Here is a 13,701-nt window from a genome sequence, read left to right on the forward strand (position 1 = left end):
TGACAATGAAAGCCGCGTGGAGCGGAAGACTATCTCTCCACTTGTTCTCACGATCCACGCTGGAATTACAGTTAGAATGTAAAATACGCCTAAATTAAATTGATATGCCACTATTCATGATGGCAAGTAGGATTACAGGCGAAATTTAAACTAATTTTGTAGTTGGTGTTATCACGCTTCGTCACGACGAGCAACCTACAACTGAATGTTAAAAAGTGCACTTAACTACAAAATCAGTAGGAAGTTGAAACATTACACTCGCCGGTACTTGTGTTGACTGTAGACAGAGACTCTCTGTCTCGAACATCTCGAACTCTGATACCTGTTATAGCAAGGATGACGTAATTACGAGTCGTTGCAGTGGGTGCTCTCAACACAATGCATCTTTCTCTCAGCAAGATGGCTGCCGTCGCCCGCTATTCAATGTGGACGCGTCTCTCCTCTTCCCTCTCGCTCGGATACGCATGCTCAGAACGCTCCAAAGTATTCTCGAGCGTAAAGTATTTTATTTCCTTGTAATTAATTAGGGAAGTAAGGAATCAAGACAAATACTTATGTCATGAATAAATATATTAGATCATAATACCACTTCTCGCAGGGCAATAGGTTTAATTAAACCTGCACGAAATAAACGAGAAGGGTCGACGTAAAATTATTTTACGTCACAGTGATATTTACTGGGATAATCAATCTGATTAAATGATCGAGTTCAGTACGCCATAGTACGTGAAATAATCAGATTCTTTCATAAAATATTATACTTAGAAAGAAAAAGCAAATAACTGGACTCGGTAAAATCCAACAAAATGTGGAATATTTCATGTTTCAACCTGAGGCTTACTCACGGTGTCATGATGACTAGGAAGGATCTGGCAGAATATTGCCTCGCAATAGAAAACATTAATTGTATTAATTCTACGAATTAGTAATGTTAGTAACTAAATGAGGAGAAAATGTTGGTTATTTCCAACATAACTCCGGGGGAAGAGGGAGGAATTTCAGGTCGCAGTTCACTGTTGAGTACTGACGTACCTATCCCTGCCCTGAAATTATATTATAAAGTTAATAGGTTAGTATGTTAGTACGCACATAACGGATGTCCCGAATCTGTTATAACAGATAAGACTCTAAGTCTTTATGGGGAACATATATTAAATGTAACATCATTAAAGTGTTACATCATCTAAAAACAAGAACTTTCTAAATCTTCAGTAGATCTATGACTTGTGTCGTTATGACGTGTAAGGGTTAAATTACTCAGTCACAGAATGATTCTGTTAACTCAGAAATATTCAAGAATAGATGGTATTAATGTATAGGCTGTGTTAGGCTGTGTTCCACAAGGCTACACATGAAAATAAATTATAAATCTTAAGTTTATTATGTCATTCAAGATCAAGACGACTTCGAATCCACAGTACGGTCATTGTCTATGGTCATAGTGACTTGTAACTGTTTAGTTACTGGACATGAACCCATCACCGTATGATCACGATCGACTTAAATTCGAATGATAAGTAGACTGCATTTAGTCAGAATTAAAGTATTGTTGAAGCTTCAATTTACATTGCCGAGCAGCGACTCTAGATGGTCGTGTGCTCTGTTGAACAGTACCACTGTCTTCTGAAACTTATGGTAAAGCTGACTCGGTTGAACATTCATATTCAGCTAATTCTAGAGTTACCAACTTTTCCAATGTTTTCAAGGTAGTAGTGCCTCGACACAGAACATTTACTATTCGCAGGGTACCTTGGCGATCTGGGTGAACATCGACAATCAAGCCTATAGGCCAATCTGACCTGGGTCCATCACTGTCGACTAGGACTAGATCTCCTGATTTCAGTTGAACTTTATTATTAGGGCTCGTAGCTCAATAATGGTATTCTCTCAGAGCGGTGAGATATTCACAAGTCTATACTTCATTCAATTTCTCTATTACCCTTTAATTTTGTTTATAACTTTCCACAAAGTCAACATGTGAAGGGTCAGCTGGATCCTCGTTTGCTACTGTGATACTCCTCCATCACTGCCACGGATGGTAATATACTCCTCCATCACTGCCACGGATGGTAATATACTCCTCCATCACTGCCACGGATGGTAATATACTCCTCAGTCGATGTCACAGATGGTAATATACTCCTCAGTCAATGTCACAGATGGTAATATATTCCTCCATCACTGTCATAGATGGTAATATACTATACATCACTGTCACAGATGGTAATATACTATACATCACTGTCACAGATGGTAATATACTCCTCCATCACTGTCACTGATGGTAATATACTCCACCATCAATGTCATAGATGGAAATATACTCCAGCATCACTGTCACAGATGGTAATATACATCTCCAACACTGTCACAGAGGGTAATATACTCCTGAATCACTGTCACAGATGGAATTATACTCCACCATCACTGTCACAGATGGTAATATACTCCTCCGTCACTGTCGCAGATGGTAATATATTCCTCCGTCCCTGTCACAGATGGTAATATAGCCCTCCGTCCCTGTCACAGATGGTAATATAGCCCTCCGTCCCTGTCACAGATGGTAATATAGCCCTCCGTCCCTATCACAGATGGTAATATAGCCCTCCGTCCCTGTCACAGATGGTAATATAGCCCTCCGTCCCTGTCACAGATGGTAATATAGCCCTCCGTCCCTGTCACAGATGGTAATACTCCTCCATCACTGTCACAGATGGTAATATACTACTCCATCTCTGTCTCAGATGGTAATATACTCGACTATCACTGTCACAAGTGGTAATATTCTCCACCATCACTGTCGCAGATTGTAATATACTCTTCCATCACTGTCACAGATGGTAATATACTCCACCATCACTATCACAGATGATAATATACTCCACCATCACTGTCACATATGGTTTTATACTACTCCATCACTGTCACTGATGGTAATATACTCCACCATCAATGTCATAGATGGTAATATACTCCAGCATCACTGTCACAGATGGTAATATACTCCACCATCACTGTCACATATGGTAATACTCCTCCATCACTGTCACGGATGGTACTATACTCCTCCATCACTGTCACAGATGCTAATATACATCTCCATCACTGTCACAGATGGTAATATACTCCTCCGTCAATGTCGCAGATGGTAATATATTCCTCCATCACTGTCACTGATGGTAATATACTCCACCATCAATGTCATAGATGGTAATATACTCCAGCATCACTGACACAGATGGTAATATACTTCTCCATCACTGTCACATATGGTAATATATTCTTCCATCACTGTCACAGATGGTAATATATCCCTCCGTGACTGTCACAGATGGTGATATACTTCTTCATCACTGTCACAGATTGTAATATACTCCTCCATCACTGTCACAGTTGGTAATACTCCTCCATCTCTGTCACAGATGGTAATATTCTTTCCCATCACTGTTACAGATGGTAATATACTTCTCCATTACTGTCACATATGGTAATATACTCCTCCATCAATGTCACAGATGGTAATATAGCCTTGCGTCCCGGTCACAAATGGTAATATTCTTCTCCATCCATGTTACAGATAATAATACAGCCCTTCGTCCTTGTCACAGATGGTAATATAAACCTCCGTCCATGTAACAGATGGAAATATACTTCTCAACCACTGTCACAAATGGTAATATACTTCTTCATCACTGATACAGATGGAAATATACTCCTCCATCACTGTCACACATGTTAATATACCCCACCATCACTAACACAGATGGTAATATACTCCTCAATCTCTGTCACAGATAGTAATATTCTCCACCATCAGTGTCACAGATGGTAATATTCTCCTCCATCACTGTCACAGATGGTAATATACCCTCTATCTCTGTCACAGACGGTAATATACTTCTCCATAACTGTCAGAGATAGTAATATACTCCTCTATCACTGTCACAGATGGTAATATATTCCTCCATCACTGTCACACATGGTAATATAGCTCTCCGTCCCTGTCACACATGGTAATATACTCCTCCATCACTCTCACAGATGGTAATATTCTACTCCATCTCAGTCACAAATGGTAATATACTCCTCCATCACTGTCACAGGTGGTAATATACTCTTCCATAAACTGTCACAGATGGTAATTTTCTCCACCATCACTGTCGCAGATGGTAATATACTCCTCCATCACTGTCACAGATGGTAATATACTACTCCTTCTCTGTCTCAGATGGTAATATACTCGACTATCATTGTCACAGGTGGTAATATACTCCTCCATCACTGTCACAGATGGTAATATACTCCTGAATGCATGTCACAAATGGTAATATACTCCTCCATCTCTGTCACAGATTGTAATATACTCGACAATCACTTTCACAGATGGAAATATACTCCTCCATCTCTGTCACAGATGGTTATATACTCCTCCATCACTGTCATAGATGGTAATATACTCCTCCATCTCTGTCACAGATGGTTATATACTCCTCCATCACTGTCATAGATGGTAATATACTCCCCCATCTCAGTCACCGATGGTAATATAATCCTCCATCACTGTCACAGATGGTAATATACTTGACTATCACTGTCACAGATGGTAATACACTACTCAGTCACTGTCACATTTGGTAATATACATCTCCATCACTGTCACAGATGGTATTTTGCGCCTGAATCACTGTCACAGATGGTTATATACTACTCCATCACTGTCACAGATGGTAATTTACTCCTGAATCACTGTCACAGATGGTAATATACTCCTCAGTCACTGTCACAGATAGTATTATACTCCACTATCACTGTTACAGATGGTAATATACTTCTCCATCACTGTCACAGATGGTAATATTCCTCCATCACTGTCACAGATTGTAATATACTCCACTATCAATGTCAGAGATGGTAACATACTCCTTCATCACTGCCACAGATTGTAATATACTCCTCCATCACTGTCACAGATGGTAATATTCTCCACCATTATTGTCACAGATGGTAATATACTCCTCCATCATTGTCACTGATGGTAGTATACTCCACATCACTGTCACAGATGGTAATATACTTTTCAATCACTGTCACAGATAGTAATATACTCCACTATCACTGGCACAGATGGTAATATCCATCTCTATCACTGTTGCAGATGGTAATATACTCCTGAATCACTGTCACAGATGGTAATATACTCCTTCGTAACCGTCAAAGATGGTAATATTCTCCTCAATTACTGTCACAGATGGTAATATACTCCACCATCACTGTCACAGATTGTAATATACTACTCCGTCCCTGTCACAGATGGTAATATAGCCCTCCGTCCCTGGCACAGATGGTAATATACTCCACCATCACTGTCACAGATGGTAATATACTCCATATCACTGTCACAGATGGTAATATACTCCATATCACTGTCACAGATGGTAATATACTCCTCCGTCACCGTCGCAGATGTTAATATACTTCTCCATCACTCTCACAGATGGTAATATACTCCACTTTCACTGGCACAAACGTTAATATACTTTTCCATCACAGTCACAGATGGTAATATACTCCACCATCACTGTCACAGATTGTAATATACTCCTCCGTTCCTGTTACACATGATAATATAGCCCTGTATCTCTGTCACAGATGGTAATATACTCCACCATCACTGTCACAGATGATAATATACTCCACTATCACTGTCACAGATGGTAATATACTACACTATCTCTGTCACAGATGAAAATATACTCCTCCATCACTGTTACAGATGGTACTATACTCCTCCATCACTGTCACATATGATAATATACTCTACCATCACTGTCACAGATGGTACTATACTCATCCATCACTGTCACAGATGATAATATACTCTACCATCACTGTCACAGATGGTACTATACTCATCCATCACTGTCACAGATGATAATATACTCTACCATCACTGTCACAGATGGTACTATACTCCTCCATCACTGTCACATATGATAATATACTCTACCATCACTGTTACAGATGGTACTATACTCATCCATCACTGTCACAGATGATAATATACTCTACCATCACTGTTACAGATGGTACTATACTCCTCCATCACTGTCACATATGATAATATACTCTACCATCACTGTCACAGATGGTACTATACTCATCCATCACTGTCACAGATGATAATATACTCTACCATCACTGTCACAGATGGTACTATACTCCTCCATCACTGTCACAGATGATAATATACTCTACCATCACTGTCACAGATGGTAATATACTCATTCGTCACTCTCACATATGGTAATATACTCTACCATCACTGTCACAGATGGTACTATACTCATCCATCACTGTCACAGATGATACTATACTCCTCCATCACTGTCACAGATGGTACTATACTCCTCCATCACTGTCACAGATGATAATATACTCTACCATCACTGTCACAGATGGTACTATACTCATCCATCACTGTCACAGATGATAATATACTCTACCATCACTGTCACAGATGGTACTATACTCATCCATCACTGTCACAGATGGTACTATACTCCTCCATCACTGTCACATATGATAATATACTCTACCATCACTGTCACAGATGGTACTATACTCATCCATCACTGTCACAGATGATACTATACTCCTCCATCACTGTCACATATGGTAATATACTCCTCCATCACTGTCACAGATGGTAATATACTCATTCGTCACTCTCACATATGGTAATATACTCCACCGTCACTGTCACAGATGGTAATATACTCCTCTGTCACTATCACAGATGGTAATATACTCGTTCATCACTGTCACTGATGGAAATATACTCCACTGTCACTGTTACAGATGGAAATATACTCCACCATCACTATCACAGATGGTACTATACTCCTCCATCACTGTCACAGATGGCACTATACTCTCTGTCTCTGCGTCTCTGTCTCTGCCTCTCTCTTTGCTTCTCTGTCTCTCTGCCTCTGTCTCTGCCTCTCTGTCTCTGCCTATCTGTCTCTGTCTCTCTGTCTCTGCCTCTCTGTCTCTGCATCTCTGTCTCTGCTTCTGTCTCTGCCTCTCTGTCTCTGCCTCTATGTCTCTGCATCTCTGTCTCTCTGTCTCTTTCTGTCTCTGCCTCTCGTCTCTTTCTGTCTCTGCCTCTGTCTCTGCCTCTCTTTCTCTGCCTCTGTCTCTGTCTCTGTCTCTATCTGTCTCTGCCTCTTTGTCTCTGCCTCTCTGTCTCTGCCTCTGTCACTGCCTCTCTGTCTCTGTCTCTCCGTCTCTACCTCTCTGTCTCTCTGTCTCTTTCTCTCTGTATCTGCTCTCTGTCTCTGCCTCTCTGTCTCTCTGCATCTCTCTCTGCCTCTATATCACTGCCTCTCTGTCTCGGTCTCTCTGTCTCTTTCTCTCTGTCTCTGCCTTTCTGTCTCTGCCTTTTTGTCACTGTCTCTCTGTCACTGCCTCTCTGTCTCTGCCTCTTTCTGTCTCTATGTCTCTGCCTCTCTATCTCTGCCTCTCTGTCTCTGCCTCTCTGTCTGTGCCTCTCTGTCTCTGCCTCTCTTGCTCTGCCTTTCTGTCTCTATCTCTCTGTATCTGCCTCTCTGTCTCTCTGTCTCTTTCTCTCGGTTTCTGTCACTGTCTCTGCCTCTCTCTCTCTGTATCTCTGTTTCTCTGTCTCATTCTCTTTGTCTCTGCCTCTCTGTCTCTGCACCTCTGTCTTTGCCTCTCTGTCTTTGTTTCTCTGTCTCTGCCTCTCTGTCTCTGCCTCTGTCTCTGCCTCTCTGTGTGTGCCTCTCTGTCTCTTCCTCTCTTGCTCTGCCTTTCTGTCTCTATCTCTCTGTATCTGCCTCTCTGTCTCTCTGTCTCTTTCTCTCTGTTTCTGTCACTGTCTCTGCCTCTCTCTCTCTGTATCTCTGTTTCTCTGTCTCATTTTCTTTATCTCTGCCTCTCTTTCTCGGCCTCTTTCTTTATGCCTTTCTGTCTCTGCCTCTGTCACTGCCTCTCTCTCTGCTCCACTGTCTCTCTGTCTCTGCCTCTGTGTCTCTGCCTCTGTGTCTCTGCCTCTATGTCTCTGCCTCTGTCTCTGCCTCTCTGTCTCTGCCCCTCTGTCTCTGCCTCTCTGTCTCTTTCTCTCTGTCTCTGCCTCTTTGTCACTTCCTCTCTGTCTCTGCCTTTCTGTCTTTGCCTTTCTGTCTCTGGCTCTCTGTCTCTGCCTCTCAGTCTCTTTCTTTCTGTCTCTGCCTCTCTTTCTCTGCCTTTCTGTCTCTATCTCTCTGTATCTGCCTCTCTGTCTCTCTGTCTCTTTCTCTCTGTTTCTGTCACTGTCTCTACCTCTCTGTCTGTGTATCTCTGTTTCTCTGTCTCATTCTCTTTGTCTCTGCCTCTCTTTCTCGGTCTCTTTCTTTATGCCTTTCTGTCTCTGCCTCTGTCACTGCCTCTGTCTCTGCTCCACTGTCTCTCTGTCTCTGCCTCTATGTCTCTGCCTCTGTCTCTGCCTCTCTGTCTCTGCCCCTCTTTCTCTGCCTCTCTGTCACTGTCTCTCTGTCTCTGCCTCTCTGTCTCTGCCTCTCTGTCTTTGCCTGTCTGTCTCTGTCACTCTGTCTCTACCTTTCTATCTCTGCCTCTCTTTCTCTTCCTCTCTGTCTCTGCCTCTCTGTCTTTGCCTCTCTGTATCTGTCTCAGTCTCTACCTCTCGGTCTCTGCCTCTCTGTCTCTGCCTCTCTGTCTCTGCCTCTCTGTCTCTCTGCATCTCTCTCTGCCTCTATATCACTGCCTCTCTGTCTCGGTCTCTCTGTCTCTTTCTCTCTGTCTCTGCCTTTCTGTCTCTGCCTTTTTGTCACTGTCTCTCTGTCACTGCCTCTCTGTCTCTGCCTTTCTGTCTCTATGTCTCTGCCTCTCTATCTCTGCCTCTCTGTCTCTGCCTCTCTGTCTCTGCCTCTCTGTCTCTGCCTCTCTTGCTCTGCCTTTCTGTCTCTATCTCTCTGTATCTGCCTCTCTGTCTCTCTGTCTCTTTCTCTCGGTTTCTGTCACTGTCTCTGCCTCTCTCTCTCTGTATCTCTGTTTCTCTGTCTCATTCTCTTTGTCTCTGCCTCTCTGTCTCTGCACCTCTGTCTTTGCCTCTCTGTCTTTGTTTCTCTGTCTCTGCCTCTCTGTCTCTGCCTCTGTCTCTGCCTCTCTGTATGTGCCTCTCTGTCTCTTCCTCTCTTGCTCTGCCTTTCTGTCTCTATCTCTCTGTATCTGCCTCTCTGTCTCTCTGTCTCTTTCTCTCTGTTTCTGTCACTGTCTCTGCCTCTCTCTCTCTGTATCTCTGTTTCTCTGTCTCATTTTCTTTATCTCTGCCTCTCTTTCTCGGCCTCTTTCTTTATGCCTTTCTGTCTCTGCCTCTGTCACTGCCTCTCTCTCTGCTCCACTGTCTCTCTGTCTCTGCCTCTGTGTCTCTGCCTCTATGTCTCTGCCTCTGTCTCTGCCTCTCTGTCTCTGCCCCTCTTTCTCTGCCTCTCTGTCACTGTCTCTCTGTCTTTGCCTGTCTGTCTCTGTCACTCTGTCTCTGCCTTTCTATCTCTGCCTCTCTTTCTCTTCCTCTCTGTCTCTGCCTCTCTGTTTTTGCCTCTCTGTATCTGTCTCAGTCTCTACCTCTCGGTCTCTGCCTCTCTGTCTCTGCCTCTCTGTCTCTGCCTTTGTCTCTGCTTCTCTGTCTCTGCATTTCTATCTCTGCCTCTCTGTCTCTGCCTCTCTGTCTCTGTCTCTCAGTCTCTACCTCTCGGTCTCGGCCTCTGTGTCTCTGCCTCTCTGTCTCTGCCTCTGTCTCTGTCTCTCTGTCTCTGCCTTTCTGTCTCTACCTCTCTGTCTCTGCCTCTCTATCTCTGCTTCTCTGTCTCTGCCTCTCTGTCTCTGCCTCTCTATCTCTGCTTCTCTGTCTCTGCCTCTCTGTCTCTGCCTCTCTGTCTCTGCCTCTCTGTCTCTACCTCTGTCTCTGCCTCTCTGACTCTGCCCCTCTGTCTCTGCCTCTCTGTCTCTGTCTCTCTGTCTCTGCCTCTCTGTCTCTGCCTCTGTCTCTGCCTCTCTGACTCTGCCTCGGTCTCTGCCTATCTGTCTCTGTCACTCTGTCTCTACCTCTCTATCTCTGCATCTCTGTTTCTCTGTCTCCTGCTCTCTATCTCTGTCTCTCTGTCTCTGCCTTTCTTTCTCCGTCTCTCTGTCTCTGCCTCTCTGTCTCTGCCTCTCTGTCTCTGCCTCTCGGTCTCTGCCTCTCTGTCTCTGCCTATCTGTCTCTGTCACTCTGTCTCTACCTCTCTATCTATGCATCTCTGTTTCTCTGTCTCTTTCTCTCTATCTCTGCCTCTCTGTCTCTGCCTTTCTGTCTCTTTCTCTCTGTCTCTGCTTCTCTGACTCTGCCTTTCTGTCTCTGTCTCTTGGTATCTGCCTCTCTGTCTCTCTGTCTCTGTCACTATCTTTACCTCTCTGTCTCTGCCTCTCTGTCTCTGCCTTTCTGTCTCTTTCTCTCTGTCTCTGTGTCTCTGTCTCTGCCTCTCAGTCTCTTTCTCTCTGTCTCTGCTTCTCTGACTCTGCCTTTCTGTCTCTGTCTCTTGGTATCTGCCTCTCTGTCTCTCTGTCTCTGTCACTATCTTTACCTCTCTGTCTCTGCATCTCTGTCTCTCTGTCTCTGTCTCTCTGTCTCTGCCTCTCTGTCTCTCTGTCTCTTTCTCTCTGTCTATGCCTCTCTGTCTCTGCCTCTCTGTCTTTGCCTTTCTGTCTCTACCTCTCTGCCTCTGGCTCTCTGTGTCTGCCTCTCTGTCTCTGTCTATCAGTCACTGCCTCTCGGTCTCTGCCTCTCTGTCTCTGCCTCTCTGTCTCTTCCTATCTGTCTCTGTCACTCTGTCTCTACATCTCTGTCTCTGCATCTCTGTTTCTCTGTCTCTTTCTCTCTGTCTCTGCCTCTTTGTCTCTGCCTGTCAGTCTCTGTCTCTCTGTCTCTGCCTCTCTGTCTCTTTCTCTCTGTCTCTGCCTCTCTGTCTCTGCCTTTCTGTCTCTGTCTCTGCCTCTCTGTCTCTCTGTCTCTTTCTCTCTGTCTCTGTCACTGTCTCTACCTCTCTGTCTCAGCATCTCTGCCTCTCTGTCTCTGTCTCTTTGTCTCTGCCTCTCTGTCTTTCTGTCTCTTTCGCTCTGTCTCTGCCTCTCTGTCTCGGCCTCTCTCTCTATGCCTCTCTGTCTCTGCCTCTGTCTCTGCCTCTCTGTCTCTGCCTCTGTCTCTGCCTCTCTGCCTCTCTGTCTCTCTGTCTCTTTCTCTCTGTCTCTGCATCTCTGCCTCTCTGTCTCTGTCTCTCTGTCTCTGCCTCTCTGTCTCTACCTCTGTCTCTGCCTCTGTCTCTGCCTCTTTGTCTCTGCCCCTCTGTCTCTGCCTCTCTGTCTCTGTCTCTCTGTCTATGTCTCTCTGTCTCTGTCATTCTGTCTCTGCCTCTCTGTCTCTCTGTCTCTTTCTCTCTGTCTCTGCCTCTCTGTCTCGGCCTCTCTCTCTCTATGCCTCTCTGACTCTGCCTCTGTCTCTGCCTATCTGTCTCTGTCACTCTGTCTCTACCTCTCTATCTCTGCGTCTCTGTTTCTCTGTCTCCTGCTCTCTATCTCTGTCTCTGCCTTTCTGTCTCCGTCTCTCTGTCTCTGCCTCTCTCTCTCTCTTTTTCTCTGTCTCTGCCTCTCTGTCTCTGCCTCTCTGTCTCTGCCTCTCTGTGTCTGCCTCTCTGTCTCTGCCTCTCTGTCTCTGCCTCTCTGTCTCTGCCTATCTCTCTCTGTCACTCTGTCTCTACCTCTCTATCTATGCATCTCTGTTTCTCTGTCTCTTTCTCTCTATCTCTGCCTCTCTGTCTCTGCCTTTCTGTCTCTGTGTCTCTGTCTCTGCCTCTCAGTCTCTTTCTCTCTGTCTCTGCTTCTCTGACTCTGCCTTTCTGTCTCTGTCTCTTGGTATCTGCCTCTCTGTCTCTCTGTCTCTTTCTCTCTGTCTCTCTGTCTCTTTCTCTCTGTCTCTGTCACTATCTTTACCTCTCTGTCTCTGCATCTCTGTCTCTCTGTCTCTGTCTCTCTGTCTCTGCCTCTCTGTCTCTGTCTCTTTCTCTCTGTCTCTGCCTCTCTGTCTCGGCCTCTCTCTCTATGCTTCTCTGTCTCTGCCTTTGTCTCTGCCTCTGTCTCTTCCACTATCTCTCTGTCTCTGCCTTTCTGTCACTGTCTCTCTGTCTCTGCCTCTCTGTCTCTGCCTCTGTCTCTTTCTCTCTGTCTCTGCCTCTCTGTCTCTGCCTCTCTGTCTCTGTCTCTCTGTCTCTGTCACTCAGTCTCTACCTCTCTGTCTCTGCCTCTCTGTCTCTGCCACTCTGTCTTTGCCTTTCTGTCTTTACCTCTCTGTCTCTGGCTCTCTGTGTCTGCGACTCTGTCTCTGTCTATCAGTCTCTGCCTCTCGGTTTCTGCCTCTCTGTCTCTGCCTCTCAGTCTTTGCCTCTGTCTCTTCCTATCTGTCTCTGTCACTCTGTCTCTACATCTCTGTCTCTGCATCTCTGTTTCTCTGTCTCTTTCTCTCTGTCTCTGCCTCTCTGTCTCTGCCTTTCTGTCTCTGTCTCTCTGTCTCTGCCTCTCTGTCTCTACCTCTCTGTCTCAGAATCTCTGTCTCTGTCTCTTTGTCTCTGCCTCTCTGTCTTTCTGTCTCTTTCTCTCTGTCTCTGCCTCTCTGTCTTGGCCTCTCTCTCTATGCCTCTCTGTCTCTTCCTCTGTCTCTGTCTCTGCCTCTGTCTCTGCCTCTCTGTCTCTCTGTCTCTTTCTTTCTATCTCTGCATCTCTGCTTCTCTGTCTCTGTCTCTCTCTCTCTGCCTCTCTGTCTCTACCTCTGTCTCTGCCTCTGCCTCTGCCTCTTTGTCTCTGCCCCTCTGTCTCTGCCTCTCTGTCTCTGTCTCTCTGTCTCTGCCTCTCTCTCTCACTGTCTCTGCCTCTCTGTCTCCGCCTCTCTGTCTCTTCCTCTCTCTCTTTGCCTCTCTGTCTCTGTCTCTCTGTCTCTGCCTTTCTGTCTCTGCCTCTCTGTCTCTGTCTCTCTGTCTCTGCCCTCTGTCTCACTGTCTCTGTCTCTCTGCCTCTTCCTCTCTGTCTCTGTCTCTCTCTCTTTGCCTCTCTGTCTCTGTCTCTCTGTCTCTGCCTTTATGTCTCAGCCTCTCTGTCTCTGGCTCTCTGTCTCTGCCCTCTGTTTCTGCTTCTCTGTCTCTGCCTCTTCCTCTCTGTCTTTGCCTCTCTGTCTCTGTCTCTCTGTTTCTGCCCCTCTGTCTCTTCCTCTCTGTCTTTGCCTCTCTGTCTCTCTGTCTCTGTCTCTCTGTCTTTGCCTCTTTGTCTCTGCCTCTCTGTCTCTGTCTCTCTGTCTCTGCCTGTCTGTCTCTGCCTCTCTGTCTCTGTCTCTCTGTCTCTGCCTCTCTGTCTCTACCTCTCTGCCTCTGTCTCTACCTCTCTGCCTCTGTCTCTCTGTTTCTGCCTCTCCTCTCTTTCTTCTTTTTCCTGTTCTCTTTCATTTTCTTTCTCTCTCTCTCTCTCTCTCTCTCTCATCTCTCTTTTCTTCTGTCTCTTCTCACTATCTTTCTCATTTTCTCTCGCTTTCATTCTCCTCTCTCCTCTCTCTATGCTCTATGTCACTACTATATTTCCCTTCTCTTTCACTTATCTCTTTTTTTCTCC

The 13,701-nt window shown here is 45.1% G+C and overlaps 1 protein-coding gene across 2 annotated transcripts in view; it reads right to left on the reverse strand.

Moving 5' to 3' along the window:
• Positions 1 to 13,701, reverse strand: part of LOC123760679 (fibrinogen C domain-containing protein 1-like) — a 175,643-nt gene that overhangs the window by 53,451 nt on the left and 108,491 nt on the right. The gene's annotated exons all lie outside the window — the stretch shown is intronic.

The sequence above is a fragment of the Procambarus clarkii genome, chromosome 21, assembly GCF_040958095.1.
Source record: "Procambarus clarkii isolate CNS0578487 chromosome 21, FALCON_Pclarkii_2.0, whole genome shotgun sequence".
Classification (NCBI taxonomy): Eukaryota; Metazoa; Arthropoda; class Malacostraca; order Decapoda; family Cambaridae; genus Procambarus; species Procambarus clarkii.